The sequence below is a fragment of the Erythrolamprus reginae genome, chromosome 1, assembly GCF_031021105.1.
Source record: "Erythrolamprus reginae isolate rEryReg1 chromosome 1, rEryReg1.hap1, whole genome shotgun sequence".
In the NCBI taxonomy this organism is placed as follows: Eukaryota; Metazoa; Chordata; class Lepidosauria; order Squamata; family Dipsadidae; genus Erythrolamprus; species Erythrolamprus reginae.
The window spans coordinates 279,856,696-279,875,701 of record NC_091950.1 but is presented as its reverse complement, the minus strand read 5'-3'; positions in this window follow the sequence as shown (position 1 = coordinate 279,875,701).

The following is a 19,006-nucleotide window of genomic DNA, read 5'->3' as shown; positions in this document are numbered from 1 at the left end:
TCCTTGGTGGGAAAATCCTGATTGGCCATTGGTTAGCTGAACCTGGCAGCGGGGGAATATATATAGCTGCCAGCAGTAATGGGCAGCCAAAATTTTTACTGCCACACTGTGGGTGTGGCTTATTTTGTGGGTGTGGTTTAACAGTCATGTGATTGGGTAGAAGTAGCTTCCCGGTCATGTGATCAGGTGGGAGTGGCTTGAATGATCATCATCATTCAAGTGAACTGTTAAGTCCTCAACTTACAACCTTACCAGTGTTGCTCGCTGAGGTGACAATTTGCTTTGTGTTTCCCATGCTCTCCTTTCTGAGTCATCCCCCCTGCCTCAGGCTGGGTAGCTAGGCAAATTGGTGTTGCCAGAAGCATAAATACTGCCAGCACCACTTCCACCCACACCATCTTCTTGCACCTCAGGAGGGAAGTGGTCGCGTGAGGCCAGGCAGGAGAGAGGGAAGCTCATCCGAGGCCAGGAAGGAAGAAAGAGGAAAAAAGCAAGGAGCGCAGATGAAGCAGCAGCAGCTGAGAAAAAAAGGAGAGCCGAGCCAAGATCAGTAACCCAGGAAGTTACAGCTGCCAATCAGCTGGAGCTGCAGACACATCTTCATTTCCGCCAGTGGAACTGCATTCCACCCCATCCTGCCTGCTGCCCACCCCTGGCTGCCAGGCATGGTCACGAGTTGTTCCATTGTAATCATTATTAGTGGTTAGTTGTTGCTGTCCTTCTCAATAAAGACATCTGCTCAGTTTCCCTGCCTGGTCAGTCTCCTTATTTGCCAGGATTTAATAGCTTGCAAAATTCTGCATTAATAACAGCTTTTTAACCATGGTTTATAGCCTTAAATTTGACTAATGGTTTAAAATCATTTTCAGGTTCTTTCTTCCAACATTTTCAACATTTAATGTGCTAAACCAAAACATGGTTTCTTCTGGGTTTTAAATTATCTAAGAATGTTCTTATTCTGACTAAGGCTTGGACAGAATTCATACACTAAGTTATATAAATTTAGTTATAAACAACTCAATACATTTTACACATGTATTTTAGAAAAGGTCATGACAATTGATCGTAATAACTGACTACTTCATATTCTGCAAAACTGCAAACTGAATGTAGATTTATAATGTTTTTGTTTGGCTTTCTCTTATACAGTGGAATAATACAACATTGATAAAATGTTTTGGGGAAAAAGCTTGATCTTATCTTTTAAAGAGGCCTTGGAAGTGAAATATTATTTTTCATAAATATTATTTGTATAAATTTGATCATGGGTTTAAATCACTGCCACATGAAGCTGCATTAGAAGATTGCAGGATACAGTTCAAACAAACAATGTCTGAGAGTGCAGAAGAAATGATTGGATGAAAGAGAGGAAAACAGAAACAACAGTAGATGCAGGACATAACCTGGAAATTCATGGATGAATGAAAACTGCAAAGCAGCAAAATGATCAAAGTTTTTAAGGGTGAAAGCAGAAGTTATGGAAAAAATGGCAGTCATTGGAACATGGAGTCAAAATAAGTTTCTGGGCTGACAAGAAAGAATGGTTGTAACATAAAAGAACCAAAGCATCAAAAATAGCAAGCAAAAATGACAACAAAATGCAGGATGGACCAAATAATTCAAAGCGATACTGAACCTGACAAATTGGCTATTCTATCATCTTAACCATTCATTTCTCAGTGGCGGGTACTTCAGAATTTCTCCATTTTGTTTAATTTATTTTGCAAGCAGTATTCATATATAAAAATAATTCTCCACTTTTTTTAATAGGCTGTGAAACCCAGAAAGAAAAGTTTTGGTTTCAACTGAATGTGGATCTTTAAAATTCTTTATATTGTTATCCTGTTTGTAATTGAATCCAAAAGTTTCTGTCCAAAGTTCTTAGTTCATTTTATCATATTGACTTTCATTTGTCATTCCATTTCAAATTTCAAAAAACACTTACCGGTATTCATTTTAGCAATGGCATGTTCACCATTTATACCTAGTTCAAATTCTGTCTTTATGCCACTCAATTCGAAATGTCCTTTCGGTGCATAAGCGAACCAAAGTGCCTACTGTCCCTATCCTAATGACCTCATCTCTGCAGCTAGCCACTTGTTCTTCTGATTTCATTTTATTTTCACCATGTTTCCATTCTAACAATTGTTGATAAGTTAAACCATTGTTTTTTACCTACTGTGCTTCTTGTACTAAGACTCTTAAAGGCATTTTTGGGCACAATCCGTGTTTGTTGTATATTTTTAACATGGCACTTGTAATATACCAGTTATCAGAAAAGTATTGTTTGGAAACAAATACCCTCTGGAATCAACTCCCCCCGGAGATTAGGACTGCCCCCACCCTCCTTGCCTTTCGTAAGCTCCTGAAAACCCACCTATGTTGCCAGGCATGGGGAAATTGATATACCCCCTTAGCTATTATGGTTTATGTATGGTTTGTTTGGGTTGTATGATTGCTTTTTATTATAAGGGTTTTTAAAAACTGTTTTTTAAACATTGGATTTGTACACTGTAAATTGTTTGTTGTGAGCTGCTCCGAGTGCTATGGTGCTACTATTAGATGATATATCATTCTATAAAAGCAACCACAAGAAAGAAATATAAAATATTTCTTTTCTCTAAACTACAGTCTTTTAACTGCTTCATGCCATTGTCTAGTACAGACCTTAAGCATATCACCTTATATATAAGATTCTTATTAATATTGCTTCTTCATTGCTTATTTGACCCCTATGACAATAATTAAGTGTTGTACCACATGATTCTTGACAAATGTATATTTTATTTTATGTATGCTGAGAGCATATGCACCAAGACAAATTCCTTGTGTGTGCAATCACACTTGGCCAATAAAAAAAAATCTATATGGATAGAAATAGCAGCATTAGAGATATTTTGGAAATGGAGATAAATAAAAAAATAAAAATAAAAGCAGAGTTACCAAGGATAATGCAGTCCACTGGGATATTACAACTGAAACATCACTGGACTAAACTGACACAATCTGAGTAAATAAAAAACAGAGCCAATTATTCATTTGAATTGTTTAGATTATATTATTCCCTCTTCGCTTCTGACAGAAGCATATTAGGTTTGGCCTTTAATCTCCTTTGGCTATAATTCAACCAGATGAAAGGCTAGGACACATCCTGTTGAGAAATTCTTCTGCACAAGTTCCTGAAGATGGATAATTCCACCCATTCTTTCCCTTGCTCAGTGGTGCTCAACCTCTATGGTCTCTCTCTCTCTCTCTTTCTGGTAAACATAAAGTAAATACATACATAGACACAGAGAGAGACACACACAGAGAGAAGAGAAGAAGGATGAGAACTTCACATATAGCATGATATGTCATGTTATCATCTAAAAAATTCTTTCCATTCCAATTAAGCAGCTGGAACAGGAAATGTCCCTTCTTCTGAAGAAGAAGCAACCGCCAGAGATGACACAATCTACTCCTTCCATTCATTTCCCTGACCAGGGAAAGGAAATACCTGAAAACAGAAGAGCAAATGTCTGCAGAGATTCTCAGTCATCCAGGTCATGGTTGTCCCAAAGGGCCTTTTTTCCAGGAGGCAACTGGACTTTCTGGTTTTTTTCTTTCAAAGACGTTTCACTTCTCTCCAATAAATTTCTTCAGCTCTGACAGGATAGTGAGAAATGGAAGGAAAACAAGAAATATAAATCCATCCATTCTCCACAATCCTGTCAGAGCTGAAGAAGCTTCTTGGATCTTGGATGAGAAGCTGAAAAATCTTTTAAACCCCCCACCCCCCACCCCCCCAAAAAAACCCACTGTCTTCTTTGGGACAGAAGACCAAATGTTACTTTGGATAAAGTGACCAGATTTTTAAGTTGCTGAAGTGGGACACCATTGACGGGGGTGGGTGGGTGGGAATTATCTTTACTTTTTTTTCCTCTCATCCTCCCTCCCTCCCTTTCTCTCTGGGGGACACCCTCACCTTTCCACCATGTACAGGCAGCATCCTGCGAGCATGGCCTCAGCATGAGGCCTACCCTAAGAGAGACACAGGAAGTACTGGGAAACACAGGAAGTACAACCTGGGAGAAACAGGAAGTACACAGGAAGTCACCAAAGAGGAGAGAGAGGGGGGGGAGGAAGAAAATCGGGACAGAACTCGGGACAGATTATGAAAAAGCGGGACGTCTGGTCACCTTAACTTTGGAGCAACTGGCCTTCTTTGTCACACAGGCACTGTTTTCTCAGCAATACTGTGACAGCTTCAGAGAGCAGCTTCTTCCATTTTTTCCTTTTTAGGTCAAAATTAACTATTGTCCAACTTTGTGCCTCAGATAAAGAGAGAATGGCTTTTTTTGGTAATTTTATCTCTAGACATTCTAGAAGTGCAACAAGCACTGCCCTTATTTTGTCATTCACATCATTAGCTGTAGGGTATCAAGCAAGGAAAAAGAAAGTCCTCAATGGTGTATGACCACAATTAAGCCCAAAATTTCCATGGCTTGGTAAATGTTCAGAGTGTTTGGAGACTGCAGATAGTCCAGAACGCAGCTGCATGAGCTGTCGTGAGTTTCTGGGCACAATTCAAGATGTTAGTTATCACTTATAAAGCTCTACATGGCTTAGGGTCAGACTATTTATGGGACCATCTCCTGCCGTGTACTTCCCAGAGACCAATTAGATCCCACAGGGTCTGCACTAAGGAATGCAGGTTGGCGTGCCTGTGTGGGAGGGCCTTCTCTGTAGCTGCCTCAGTTCTATGAAACCAACTACCCCCCAGTGTCCATACTGCTCCTACCCTACTAGCTTTCTGAAAGGCCTTAAAGACTTTTGCTGGCAGGCCTGAGGGTCATGAGAATTAACAACAAGTCATATCCGAACTGTGATTTGTTTGGTATGTTTGTGTGTATGACTGTATAATTTCACCTAGCAGTTTTTATTGATTAATTTGAGGGGTTTTTATTGTTTTCATTGCATTTGTATTATTTTATTGTGAGCCGCCCTGAGTCTGGGCAGCATATAAATCAATAAAATAAAATTAAATTAAATGAATCACTGCAGTTGTTAAGTAAATCACATGGTCATTAAGTGAATCCGCCTTGTCTCTTTGACTTTGCTTATTGGAAGCTAGTTGTGAAGGTTACAAAAGGTGATCACATGGCCCTAGGGCAGTGCAACTGTCATACATACCTGCCAGTTACCAAGCACTTGAATTTGGATCACGTGATTGTGGAGATGCTGTAATTGTGTGAAAAACAGTGATATGTCACTTTTTTTCAATGACGTTGTAGCTTTGAACAGTCACCAAAAATGGCTGTAAATCAAGGACTATCTGTAGAAGCAAAGTATATTTCTGCTGGTATAATTATCACTCTAAAGACAGCATGAAAAACATTTTGGAACAGAAGAAAGCTGCTTAAGGGCAAAATGGTTAGAAGTCTGCAATACTAATATTTAAGACATGAGTCAAGTTCAAAGCACAGGTAAAACAACAGTTTACTATTACTTGTTTCCAGTATTCATAGAGCTTTGGTGTTTAACAACAGAGTAACATATAATTATTGGTGTTAACATGAAATTATTTTCATAGACATTTTTGATCCCCTCACCCATGTTTGCCACTATGAATTTTCCTTTGTTCTTTGTTCATGGATCTCATGTTACCATGCAACATGTTCTTACATGGAATCAGAGCCATATGCTTCTCATTCTTAATTGCTGACTCAGCAACATCCAACAACATTTAGTTTTATATGAGTAAACTCTTAGAAATAGGCATATAGAAAAGTTGTGGGTTATTATTTTGTTGTCCTGATATTTCCATAAGGATCATACACAGTTTCGTGCTTCTGAGGAATATTAAACTAGAACAACGTTGCCACCTGTCTATATTCTGCACGCTGACTTTTACGTTTCCTGATGAAATGTTGTAAATTAAAATAGAAATAATAAGTTATACAGCAATCATATGCAAAGGACATTTGGAGACCTTTGAAGTCTGCAGCCTCTAAATTTAATAAAATAAAATAAATAATCCTCACCGAATAGGATTTACTGCTAAATGAATGGGTATAGGTTTAGAGTTAGATAAAAGAAACCAACAAAACGTCAAGCGAATAGATTTTTTTAAATAAATAATATAATTTACAGCCACTTCATCTGAAAGTGTCTTTCATGGCCTAAATCCACAGTAAATGATATGCTCAAGTTAAACTGTGTGATTAATGATGAGTTAATCGTTTTAAGAAGTGACACGGCGTACTATTTTGCTGTGGTTCATTAACTAGAACAAACTGTCAGTGTTGATTCCTTTTGTTGTTGTTCTGTTCCTAAGCCATATTAGACTTGTCATAAACAGAGTCCAAAAAAATATATGAAATACAAGGAGAGAGTATTTGTTAACATTTGGACAAAACTCTTGAAAGGTTCTGCTTGGCGAATTCATTTTCAATGCCTTCTGAAACAGCTATTGTCTTCCTTTGCAGTGGGTCTATATCCCAACCATCTGTTTAAGGTTTTCCATCTTTGATCTCACCCACCATTGTCAGAAATAATCCTCAAAATGCTTTCACTAAAACTTACGAAATCAGCGTTCGCCCTGGGAATAAGAAAAGTGGAGGAAAAATTGCTGAGTTCAGAAGCATAAAAAGTGATACAAATAACCATACGAACTGAAAAGCATCCCATGGACCCTATGTGGCCTCTGAGTTTGATGCTGAAGGAGCAAAAAGAACTTTGCCAGACTGACAAAATGAAATAATCGCCAATGCAGTGAGATGTTCTCCCACCCCCCCACCCCCAATCTGTCCCAGACAGTCCTAAACAGTCAAGAGAGAGAAGTTTCATTGACTGGAAAGCACGCTAGGACTGAAGAGTCATTGCGCCGGATGCGGAATAAGAACACGGACACTAAGCTGGGTTTAAATGGGTCACTTTATTAAAGTTAAATGAACTTTAACTGATTATCCACCAATAACCAGGACCTGCAGAGGCCACTAGAAAATTTGGGGTGGAAATAATTCACGAATAACCTTCCTGGACAACTATGGGCTTAGCCCCTTGTTGAACAAGTTGAAGGTACCACGCCTGGTTTCTGGCCATGCCTTGGCAATTGGGGGAGGGGACACCATCCAATCCCCTTCTGGTTATTGGGTTAGGTGAGTCCCAAGGGCACCCCTTCTCCAATCACCCAGGTCATACAATACCTTAAGCTCCTGGCGAGAGGCTGCCCATCATCTTTCAAAAGATGCCCTAAAGGAGAACATGCAGTTGCTATCACTGCCCATTTCTGCCCTTAACCTGCCAACCGCAGGGGAAGCAAATTATCAAATTGTGACTAAATGCGCCAAACCCCCTAACCAGTCCATCCTCACTCCCCAATGTGGAATAGGAAAAAAAATGATCGGAACTAAAGCACTAAGACCACAAAAAATTCGTATTTGGCCCCCATAGAGGACCCCTTTGAGGCACACTGTAAGATAGGGAGGGAGGACGGGTGTCCACTTCTTCAGCAGCCAGGAGGGGAAGGTAGAATGCCTGAGGCGCAGGCCTATTTATAGGGCTTGCCCAGCATGCCCCCCAGCAGGAAGGAAGGAAGGAAGGAAGGAAGGAAGGAAGGAAGGAAGGAAGGAAGGAAGGAAGGAAGCTTTCTCTCTGCGTGTGTGTATATACACATATAGTTTATATAGTAGATAATGTATATTTTTTGTGTCCCTGTGTGTAATATGTATGTACACACATACATATGTACACATACATATATACATAGAATTAAATAGTATATTTTGGATGTTCAGTAATAGTAAATAGATAGAGAAACTTAATTTCTTTGAGGCAAGGAGAGGCCAGGTACCCTAACCCTAACTCAAACCAGTGGGAGCAGCGGGGGATTGAGGTAAGTACTTGCATTTTTTTTTTGGTCTATACCTGCCTTGGGAGGGACATATACCTGTTTGCCCTCTTTTAAGCTTACTGGTTTTCTTTGAAATAAATATTCTAAAACATTTAATCTACTGATGCCTCAATTGATGTAATTTTATTGGTTTTCATTTTCATAAGTTACCAGTAGCCACTGCATTTTCCACCCTCGACTTATACTTGAGTCAATACATTTTCCCAGCTTTTGTGGCAAAAGTAGGTGCCTCGGCTTATAACCGGGTCAACTTATACTCGAGTATATATGGGTATTCATTTTGTAGAAATGATTTTATTAATGTCATTCAGTTTGTAAAACCGGACTATAGACAACCCCTCCCAAAGAAGACTTTCTGATTTTCTGCTCATCTCTCAGTAGGCAGAAAACACAACTCTTTCACAGAGTCATTTTAAGTTTAAGTAAATAAAAATGTGCTAGAAATGATGTGTGTTAAATTCTGAGTGATTCCATATTATCAATAAAGTGATTTATATTGCAGGCTACTTCGATTCCCTCTTCGATCATCAATTTAACTAATCCCATATTATCCTTGTGTTCTGATGTGACTAAATCTGATTAATAACTAAGCCATGTATCATTATATTTTATGTGTAACATAAAGTCTTCGGAAAGGGGCGACATACAAATCTAATAAATAATAATAATAATAATGCTTGAATTATCCAAACAGGTAAAATGAAGGAAGACAATATAAACAGTAAGGAGCAGGTAAGAGTTGAATGAAAAGAAACAATTCATGGAAGAAAAATGTCAACTTGATGGTACATAATCAGTAGCATTAGCAATATCACTTAGACTTATATGCCACTTCATAATTTATTTTATTTATTATTTATTTATTATTTAGATTTGTATGCCGCCCCTCTCCGCAGACTCGGGGCGGCTCACAACAAAGTGAAAACAATTTACAACAAATCTAAATTACTATTTAAAAATATTTAAAAGACCCCATTTTCTAAACACACATACATACAAACATGCCATTCATAAATTGTATATGCCCGGGGGAGATGTCTCAGTTCCCCCATGCCTGACGACAAAGGTGGGTCTTAATGAGCTTACGAAAGGCAAGGAGGGTAGGGGCAGTTCTAATCTCCGGGGGGAGTTGGTTCCAGAGGGCCGGAGCCACCACAGAGAAGGCTCTTCCCTTGGGGCCCGCCAACCGACATTGTTTAGTTGACGGGACCCGGAGAAGGCCCACTCTGTGGCCCACTCTCTGCTTTTCTGCCCTCTCTAAGTGGTTTACAGCGTCGGCATATTGCCCCAAATAATCTGGGTTCTTATTTTACCAACTTCAGAATGATGGAAGGCTGAGTCAACATTGAGCCAGTCAGGATCGAACTGCTGACAGTCAGCAGAATTAGCCTGCAATACTCAAATCTATAATACATATAGGAATTGAAGTTTTATTTTAACTAAGTTGACTTCTATCCATTTGAATACTTTCACACAGAAAAGAGGAATTTTCTCCTAAAAGATTAATTATCCTATGTTTGCTGCAGCAATATTTTTGGTGTTCATATGTATTTTTAGAGTTATTTAGAAGGTTGAAATTTGTCCGTTTGCAACCATGTTTACATTTCCTTAACTGGCAGCAATTAACTTCTAGTAGCAAGATTTTCCTTCACTGAAGAAGAGAGATCCTTGCAGGAGTATCTCACTCAAAAATCAAAATATACTTTCTTTGAAATGATATGTAAAGCTCAATTTCCCACAATATTAGCATATATGCCACTTTTCTCTTGATTTTTAAATTCTACCTAGTCTATGTTGCAAACAACAGTATATCCATAGTTGGTTTCAATTCTGAACATGCAAAGATTCCAATCTGATTATTAATAAGGATGTAACTTTTTACATTTCCCTTTTTACATTTCCATAGTCTGCATTGTTGGTAGCGGATGATGGCTACTAGAAATACATTTTCTCCTTCTCTGATATTCTTTATAGCTTTATAGAAAAAGCTATCTAAATTGTCACTGTCAAAGAGAATATACTCTGAAGAGCTAGGGTATGTAAATGCCTCTCCATATGTCTTAAATTTCCACATAGAGTGTAATTCAGTCAAGTTAAATGACGTTCCCCCCCTCCTTTTTTTTCCAGTGGGAAGAGCTGAATTCTGCCACTGCAATAAAATACATAGGGCTTAAATCTGTCTGGATTAAGTCTTATATTATTTTACACATTCCTTTGCATCTCAGTGGTTAAAGGAAAGGGAAAGAGTATTATTAGGTGATACTGCGGTTGAACAGTACAGCAGATATTTCAAAATAGCAATAGCAATAAGAGTCCACGGAAAGGGGCGGCATATAAAGCCAATAAATAAATAATAAATGAATTTATATTTATATGCTGCTTCACAGTGCTTTACAACCCTCTCTAAACTGTTTACAGAGAGTAAGCATATTGCCCCAAACAATCTTGGACCTCATTTTGGAGGGATGGGAGGCTGAGGCAACCTTGAGCCTACTGTTGACAGCCAGTGATCAGCAGATGTAGCTCAGCTAAAAAAAGATTTGGAAATTTGGAGTAACTTGCATTTGTCTTTATTAGGAAGAATTTCAATGATCAAGATGAATATTTTACCTAAACTATTGTTTCTTTTTCAGATAATTCCCAGGAATTTTTTTTCCAAAGAATTAACAAAGATTATTAAAAGATTTATTTGGCAAGGGAAAAAAGCTAGAATAAAATTAACAGCATTAGAAGATGTCAAAGAGAGAGGAGGGCTAGGACTTCCAAACTGGAAGTTATATTATCAGGCCACAGCTATTTCATGGATTAAGGATTGGTTAACCTTGGGCAATAATAGAGTTTTAAATTTAGAAGGTTATGACTTAATGTTGGGATGGCACGCCTTTTTATGGTACGATAAACACAAAGTCCATGCATATTTTAAAAGACATATAATTAGGAATTCTTTAATACAAACATGGATAGAAATTAAAAAAGATCACTTTCTAACAATGCCTGAATGGATCTCCCCAATTGAGGCAATACACCACTCAAATTTGTTACACAAAGGAACAATACTGTGATGACATGCATTTTACCAGCAGTGAGTAGCCATTCAATTCAGGAAGAGCTGTAGTTAAGATGAAGAAAGAGGTTCACAACTTGGCATAACCAAAGCAAAGAAGCTTGATTAAAATAGCACTAGCACTTAGATTTATATATCGCCTCACATAGCTTTATAGTCCTCTCTAAGCTGTTTTACAGAGTCAGCATATTGCCCTCAACAATAGGCCTCAAGAGTTGTTAATCTAATCCAAGTAGCTTCTGCTCAGGAAATCTCATACTACTTACCAAAGCTTACAAAACTTTCGCCAGACCCATTCTAGAATACTGCCCATCTGTTTGGAACCCATAGCGCATCTCAGACATTCACTCCTCCACTCGAAACAGAATACCCTACTAAACTAGACTTACAATCCTGGGTCTTGAAAGCTTAGAACTACGACGTCTTAAACATGATCTAAGTATTGCCCACAAGATCGTATGCTGCAATGTCCTGCCTGTCAAAGACTACTTCAGCTTCAACCACAACAACACAAGAGCACACAACAGATTCAAGCTTAATATTAACCGCTCCAAACTTGACTGTAAAAAATATGACTTTAGTAATCGGATTGTCGAAGCGTGGAACTCATTACCGGACTCTGTAGTATCATCCCCTAACCCCCAACATTTTACCCTTAGACTATCCATGGCTGACCTCTCCAGATTCCTAAGAGGTCAGTAAGGGGCGTACATAAGCACACTAGAGTGCCTTCCATGCCCTGTCCTATAGTCTCTCCTATATGTCATATTTCTTCTCTACTATATCCTCTATAACCTTCATTGTGTATTATTGTGTATTGGACAAAATAAATAAATAAAATAAAAATAAATAAATTTGGGTCTACACTTTACCCATCTTGGAAGGATGGAAGGATGAATCAACTGGTGAGATTTCAGGCAGTCGGCAGAAGTAGCCTGTAGTACTGCATTCTAACTACTGCGCCACCACAGCTCAAAAGGTGGTCTCCCTCTTTCTGGCTTAGTGCTTTCCTCACCAGATCAAACTGCCTCTCTGTACATAAAGAACTATTGGCTTCCTGTTTTTGGAATTTGCATCTCTGAAACCATTTCACTGTAATCTGGTTTACATAGAAATTCAGATTGCCTCTTAATGGGACATATCTCATATTTTTCCATTTAATAATATATATTTTTTAGTTTTGAACCTATATGGGAGATTGCACATAAGTTATCTACTAAACTTTTTAAAGTTCTTCAAAGTAACAGCCCTTTTATAATAGAAATCAGGCAGTGAGAAGGATATTTTAACAAGCTGTTTGAAGAGGATAAACAAAACCCTTAAGAACAGAATGTGAATAGCTACAGAATGCGTGCGTTTTTTTAAAAAATACAAATCCATCCCATTTAAACTCTCAGCTTTGAAGATGCATCTGCAGTGTATTTCAAATCTTCTTTTTTTTAAAAAATGAGGTGTTAGTATTACTGTATGGATTATGTCGGCTGTTTTGAAAGCAACCAGAAGCATTAATTTAAGGATCAAAATACTGTATTACCATAGGTAATATGCAGTAAACTGAGTTTTTTTTTTTTTTTAAAGATTAATATTGTAAGCTGAAGTGTTTTGTTTTCTTTTTATGCATCATAGAAGGCCACAGCTCTGGTGCTTTTTGTGTTTTTCTCTTGTAATTTTAGGAAGACGCAACCTGTTGCCAACTAGAGGAGGAATTCCTATTGAAAACAGAAGTGCTATATTTGAGAACAATGTGGTAAGAACAGTAGTGACAGTATCTTTCCACAAGAGAAGACATGGAGGTTAAATAAGGTATACTTATAATTTAATTTGCACATGTCAGCTCAAATGCCAGACTAAGGAAAAGATTCAACTGCATTTATTTTTTTTAAAAATTAGAAGACTGGCATGAAGTTCTTCTTTAACTTTAGAAAGTTTTTTTTAAAAGATGCATATGGGAGACTAGAAAATTTTCTGGATAGCCTAGTTTACTTGTAAATATCTTTACATTTATGGTAAAAGGATGAAAACCTTGAACTCTCTTACAAAAAGAAACACTGTATATGGCAGTGATGGTGAACGTTTTTTGGTTCACGTGCCAAAAGGGTGTGCGTGTATGCTAGAAGGCGCGCACATGCCCACACTCCTTCCCTCCCCTGATCCATGTGCACCCCCTCACAATTCCCTTGTGTGTGCACAATCCCCCCATCTCCACACATGCACACATGCCTCACTGAAGCCCGGGATGGTGAAAGAGCAGCCAAATGGGCAAACCGGAAGTTTGGAAAACGACTTCCGGTTTGCCCATTGTGCTGTTTTTTGCACTCTGGGGCTTCAGGGAACATAAGAAGAGCCAGGCTGAATCAGGCCAAAGCCCATCGAGTCCAGCATTCTGTGTCACAAAGTAGCCCACCAATTGTCCATGGGGATCTTGAGCAGAAATAGAAGGCAAAACCCTCCCTTTCCCCTGACTCCCAACAAATGGTACTCAAGGGAACCCTGCCTACCTCAACCAACATAGAGGTGGCACATGGACATCCATTTCAATAACCACAGATACACTTGGCATTGATGAATCTGTCTAATCATGACCTCTTCTGGAAGTGAATTTCATAAACCACCAACCCTCTAGGTGAAGAAATATTTCCCTTGATTTGTCCTCGCTTTCTTACCTATGAGCTTTAGGGAGTGCCCCCTTGTCCTAGTATTGTGTGATAGAGAAAATAATGTTTATCTATCCACCTTTTCTATCCCATGCATGATTTTATACACTTCTATCAAGTCACTCCTTAAACGCCGTCTTTCAAGGCTGAAGAGACCAAGGCATTGCAACCTGGTATCATAAGGGAGGTGCTCCATTTCCTTTATCATTTTTGTTGCCCTTTTTTGCACCTTTTCCAGTTCCATTATAAAATGGAAATGGAAGCTTCTCTGAAGCCTCCAAAGTGCAAAACAGCCTTCCCCAAGGCCAAAAGTCAGCTGGAGCTGACATAGGGCATTGCCTCGCATGCCCTCTGATGTGGCTCCGCGTGCCACCTGTGGCACACATGCTATAGGTTTGCCATCATGGGTATATGGGATTTTCACCCAATGATGGGAAATTTTAAATTCTCCTTGTGGCAGCAATCCTCTAAAGCAGTGTTTCCCAACCTTGGCAACTTGAAGATATTTGGACTTCAACTCCCAGAATTCCCCAGCCAGCGAATGCTGGCTGGGGAATTCTGGGAGTTGAAGTCCAGATATCTTCAAGTTGCCAAGGTTGGGAAACACTGCTCTAAAGAGCCATCTAGACATGGACATTTGCAAGAAGTTCTTGCTTTTGTTGAAACAACACAAGCAGGCTTGTACTGCAAGCTTTTGGGACATGCATATGATGCTACGAGCCAAGTACAAACTGTGGAGAATGGGTGCAAAGGTGCTTCTGTTATTGTGTCCCACCCTTGATCTTTATCTAGAACATTAGCCTGTAAGTGAGAGTTACATTATCCTGTAAGTGCTTTCCAGTTGCTTTAGATGTCAACACCCATCAATGTCAGGTAGCACAGCCAATGGCAAAATATGGTGAGATTTGCAGTACAAAATATTTGACTGCTTTTTTCCCCCAAAAGCATAAGAAGGGGACATTCCCAGAAAAATACTGCTATAAATAGCACAGCAGATTATGAATGTGTTGTTCATGTGTGTGAATGGATTGATCCAGACTCTAAAACTGGATTCTCATGAATTCTGCACATAAGACATTTTAGTGGTGCAGAAGAGGTAATTTATCTTTTCCTCTATCTATCTATCTATCTATCTATCTATCTATCTATCTATCTATCTATCTATCTATCTACCTACCTACCTACCTACCTACCTACCTACCTACCTACCTACCTACCCCACCCACCAACGCTCCCATCCATCCATCCATCCATCCATCCATCCATCCATCCATCCATCCATCTATCTACCTACCTGGCCCTCTGGTGCCCTGGAAAATAGTGTGACCCCCTCCTCTGTGGCAAGCCCTCAAATATCTGTACACTGCCACCATGTCCCCTCGGGCCCTCCTTTTTGCTAAACTATCCATGCCCAGTTCCAGCAACCTCTCTTTGTATGTCTTGGTTTTCAGCCCCTTATCATTCTGGTTGCTCTTTTCTGTACTTTCTCATAAGTTTCAATTTTCTTCCCTGTGATTCCTGAAAAACTAGTTTATGGAGTTTGAGAGATGCCGTTCAAAATTATCATGACAAGAAGGGATTATCATCCATGTCCCGTAGTAGGAATCTTCCCCACATCTCCCTCCCTTTGGTGAATGGAATGCTGAATCAGACCGCTAGTTCTTGGACCATTCTTCAGAGGATGGACAAGTTGTTTGATGAGAGTTCTCCATGCTCTGTAATCACTAAAGTTACATAGACTGTGTTTGGGAGAAGTTGTTTTAATTGTTATTTACACATTGTATGGCATAATTAGTTTTCTTTCTAGGACTATATGAATACAATGTTATATGTATGCAACTGGCATGTCTTATTTAATTTATCTGTGGGTGAGTGTTATTCAAAAACTCCTGAATAAGGAGTCTTCTAGCACATCTTTTTTATTAAGCTTATAACCAGGCTACCTTCTTGTTTCACTAGTTATATGTTTGTATATTATCTTTTGCTTAATTTACTATGATACTCTAGTTATTAAATGTGCAGAACCAGCTCCCCTACTGTTGTGCAATGTACCTTCTGTGCAATTATTTAAAATCTTTATTTTCTTTAGCAAAAGGAGTTATACCTACATATAGATTGAAGCTTCTCCCAGTTATATTTGGAGTTAATTCCTCTTCATTTTTACTAATTAAGATGTGAATGTTGGAAAAGAAGATATGAGACAGAGAAATGCAAGACTTGACATTGCTTTAAATATTGCAGGAAAATTATTTTCCAATTCCCATGTTTGGGACAAAGGATTTGGATTTGTCTGTGATTTGGAAATATATTGTTTCAGTGTAGTTTTAAATATTCCTCTGTGATAGATGATAGTCTCTTTTCTGGAAAACGTAATATAAAATATAGAAACATGAAAACATGCAAGCACACTAGGACATCAATTAAAGATTTAGACATGCAACTCAAAGGAGAGATTGCAGAAATGTTCAAATTCTTATTTATCTTTTATTCACAAAAGCCTCCTAATCTCCTTTTCAATTCCTCCCTGCACAGTTACCTTTTCATACAATAAAGTTAAATTTGCCGTTAGTTTCACTGAAACCAGATTCATTTTGCAGAAACATTTTATATAAAAGACTGAGTTGATAATATTTTAAAAGAAAGTAGCTTTTCTAGTAAGTGATTCTTCCCTTTCCCTTCATATCACATGTTACGTGACTCTGTGTGTCTTTATGTAGAGTACATGTTGCATCATCTAAACATTTTGTACTTCTGAATAGGTTTCTTGAATATGCAGCTTTAGACTTCTATTAAAGCAGGGAGCACATAAATGTTTTCCATTCCTTGTGCTAAACAACAGGAAGAAACCTCTTTCCATATTTGTTACCCTGTGCATTTATTAGCTGTTCAGTCTCAATTGAATACAATTGAATATTGAGCACACATTGTACAATAGAATAACACAGAATATGTTATTGGCTTCTATCTTGAGCAGACAGAACAACTATTTAAAACTTTACAATTCCCCAAGGAGCAGATTTAGGGATCAAAGTCTCTGTGTAAAACAACAAGAGTATCTCAGTGGCCATGGATTATTATTCTTAGTCTAAAGTTATCCTTAAATCAGTCCCTCCTCCCACCCCCAATATTTTTTCTTTCCTCTGATAAATCTACTATTGATTTTTTAAAAAAAATCTTCCTTAAAAGTATTAGAAAGTATTATTACTGCCTTGGTAGGCTTATGGGAAAGATAGCAAAATTCATAATCAACATTCTTCTTTTTCATTTCAATGGTCAAAGCACTGTTCATCATTCAAAGCATGGATTAAGTTGAATGCAGCAGCCTCAGGACTAATTATTAAATAAGAGAAAAAACTTGATTCATTTTTCTGTTTCCTTGTATTGTATTGCAATAATAGAACTCACTTTCCCAAATGCTTATTTGCATCAACAGAGCAGCCCAATTTTGATTCCCATATCAGAGCGAAATCATGAAATCTGAAATTTGCTAGCAATAGCATCAGGGCCCTTAACAATGCTGAACAGAAATTTTAATCTTTTCCTACTTCTTGGACCTTTCCCTTGTTTCTTAATTTCTTTTTTCCTCTCTGCATGGAAGCCAGACAAAATACTTGACCAAGATACATTCATCTAGAGAAGGGCAAAAGAATGCTTTTAAGGATGCTCAATCCCTTCCATTATCGTGACTTTTGCAATGTTGGGATTTCATGATACAGAACACGGGTAATTATTTATTATTATTATTATTATTATTATTATTATTATTATTATTATTATTATTATTATTATTGTTATTATTATTATTATTATTATTATTATTTAGATTTGTATGTTGCCCTTCTCCAAAAACCTGGGACGACTAATGGGAGTGAGAACAGTGATTTTCGCCCATCAAGATCAGGTGCAATTGCAGCATTTGCTTTTTCCTTATCTCTTGAACTGCAAGCATCCCCACACTCCAGAGGTGGGTTCCTCCCAGTTTGGACTGGTTCTATAGAGCTGGCAGTAACTTGGTGGCCTGGACTGCTAGAACTGGCAGCAACCCAGGCCTGCCACGCCCCCAAACTAGCTGTCTTGGTGGCGCCATAGGTATTGCCATCCTGTTTTTTGCTTCTGTGAATGCACAGGAGCTGTGTTTTAAGTACTGTGCATGCATGCGCATGGTGCACAACACGTGTGCACCCATGCATTGCATCACTGAGCAAACTGGCAGTGAAGAAAACTGGAACTCACCCCTGCCACGCTCTCATCTTATCTGCAAACGATCACTGACGCAACTCAAATTTCCAAAGCTTCCAAGGTTCAGAAGATTTCACACCCCAGTTCATCCAATTATTATTATTGTTGTTGTTGTTGTTGTTGTTGTTGTTGTTATTATTAATAATTTGTACAATACAAATCTAATATTTAAAAAACTAGAAACCCATAATTTAAAAAACATACACACAACATACCATACATAAACTATATAGGCCTGGGGAAGATATCTCAGTTCCCCCATGCCTGATGGCAGAGGTTTAAGTTTAAGTTTAAGTTTAATCAGATTTGTATGCCGCCCCTCTCCGCAGACTCGGGGCGGCTCACAGCAATAACAATACAATGTAAAACAAATCTAATATTTAAGTTAATTTAAAAAACACCACAAATTAAAACCAACCATACATACTAGCGTACCATGCATAAATTTTATAAGCCTAGGGGGAGGGAACATGTCAATTCCCCCATGCCTGACAACAGAGGTGGGTTTTAAGGAGCTTACGAAAGGCTAGGAGGGTGGGGGCAACTCTGATATCTGGGGGGAGTTGGTTCCAAAGGGTCGGGGCCGCCACAGAGAAGGCTCTTCCCCTGGGTCCCGCCAAACGACATTGTTTAGTTGACAGGACCCGGAGAAGGCCAACTCTGTGGGACCTAACTGGTCGCTGGGATTCGTGCGGCAGAAGGCGGTCCCAGAGATATTCTGGTCCGATGCCAGGAAGGGCTTTATAGGTCATAACCAACACTTTGAATTGTGACCCAAAACTGATCGGCAACCAATGCAGGTTGCGGAGTATTGGTGTAACATGGGCATACCTGGGGAAACCCATGATTGCTCTCGCAGCTGCATTCTGCACCATCTGAAGTTTCCGAACACTCTTCAAAGGTAGCCCCATGTAGAGAGTGTTTCCCTGGAGGTTGTGCCTATTATCTAACTTCTCATACCACTCCATCCAGATCAGACCAGTGACGTGCTTCTCTAAGAGAGCTTTCTGCCATACGGGTCTCCAATGATCTGATGAAATAACATCATAAGTTTTGTTCAGACGCTTCCTGTGATGATGAACAAGTGTCATGGTTCTTAGTTCATTTGGTAATGGTTCAGGCAGCAATTTCCCTTTATAACCAGCCACACAGAAA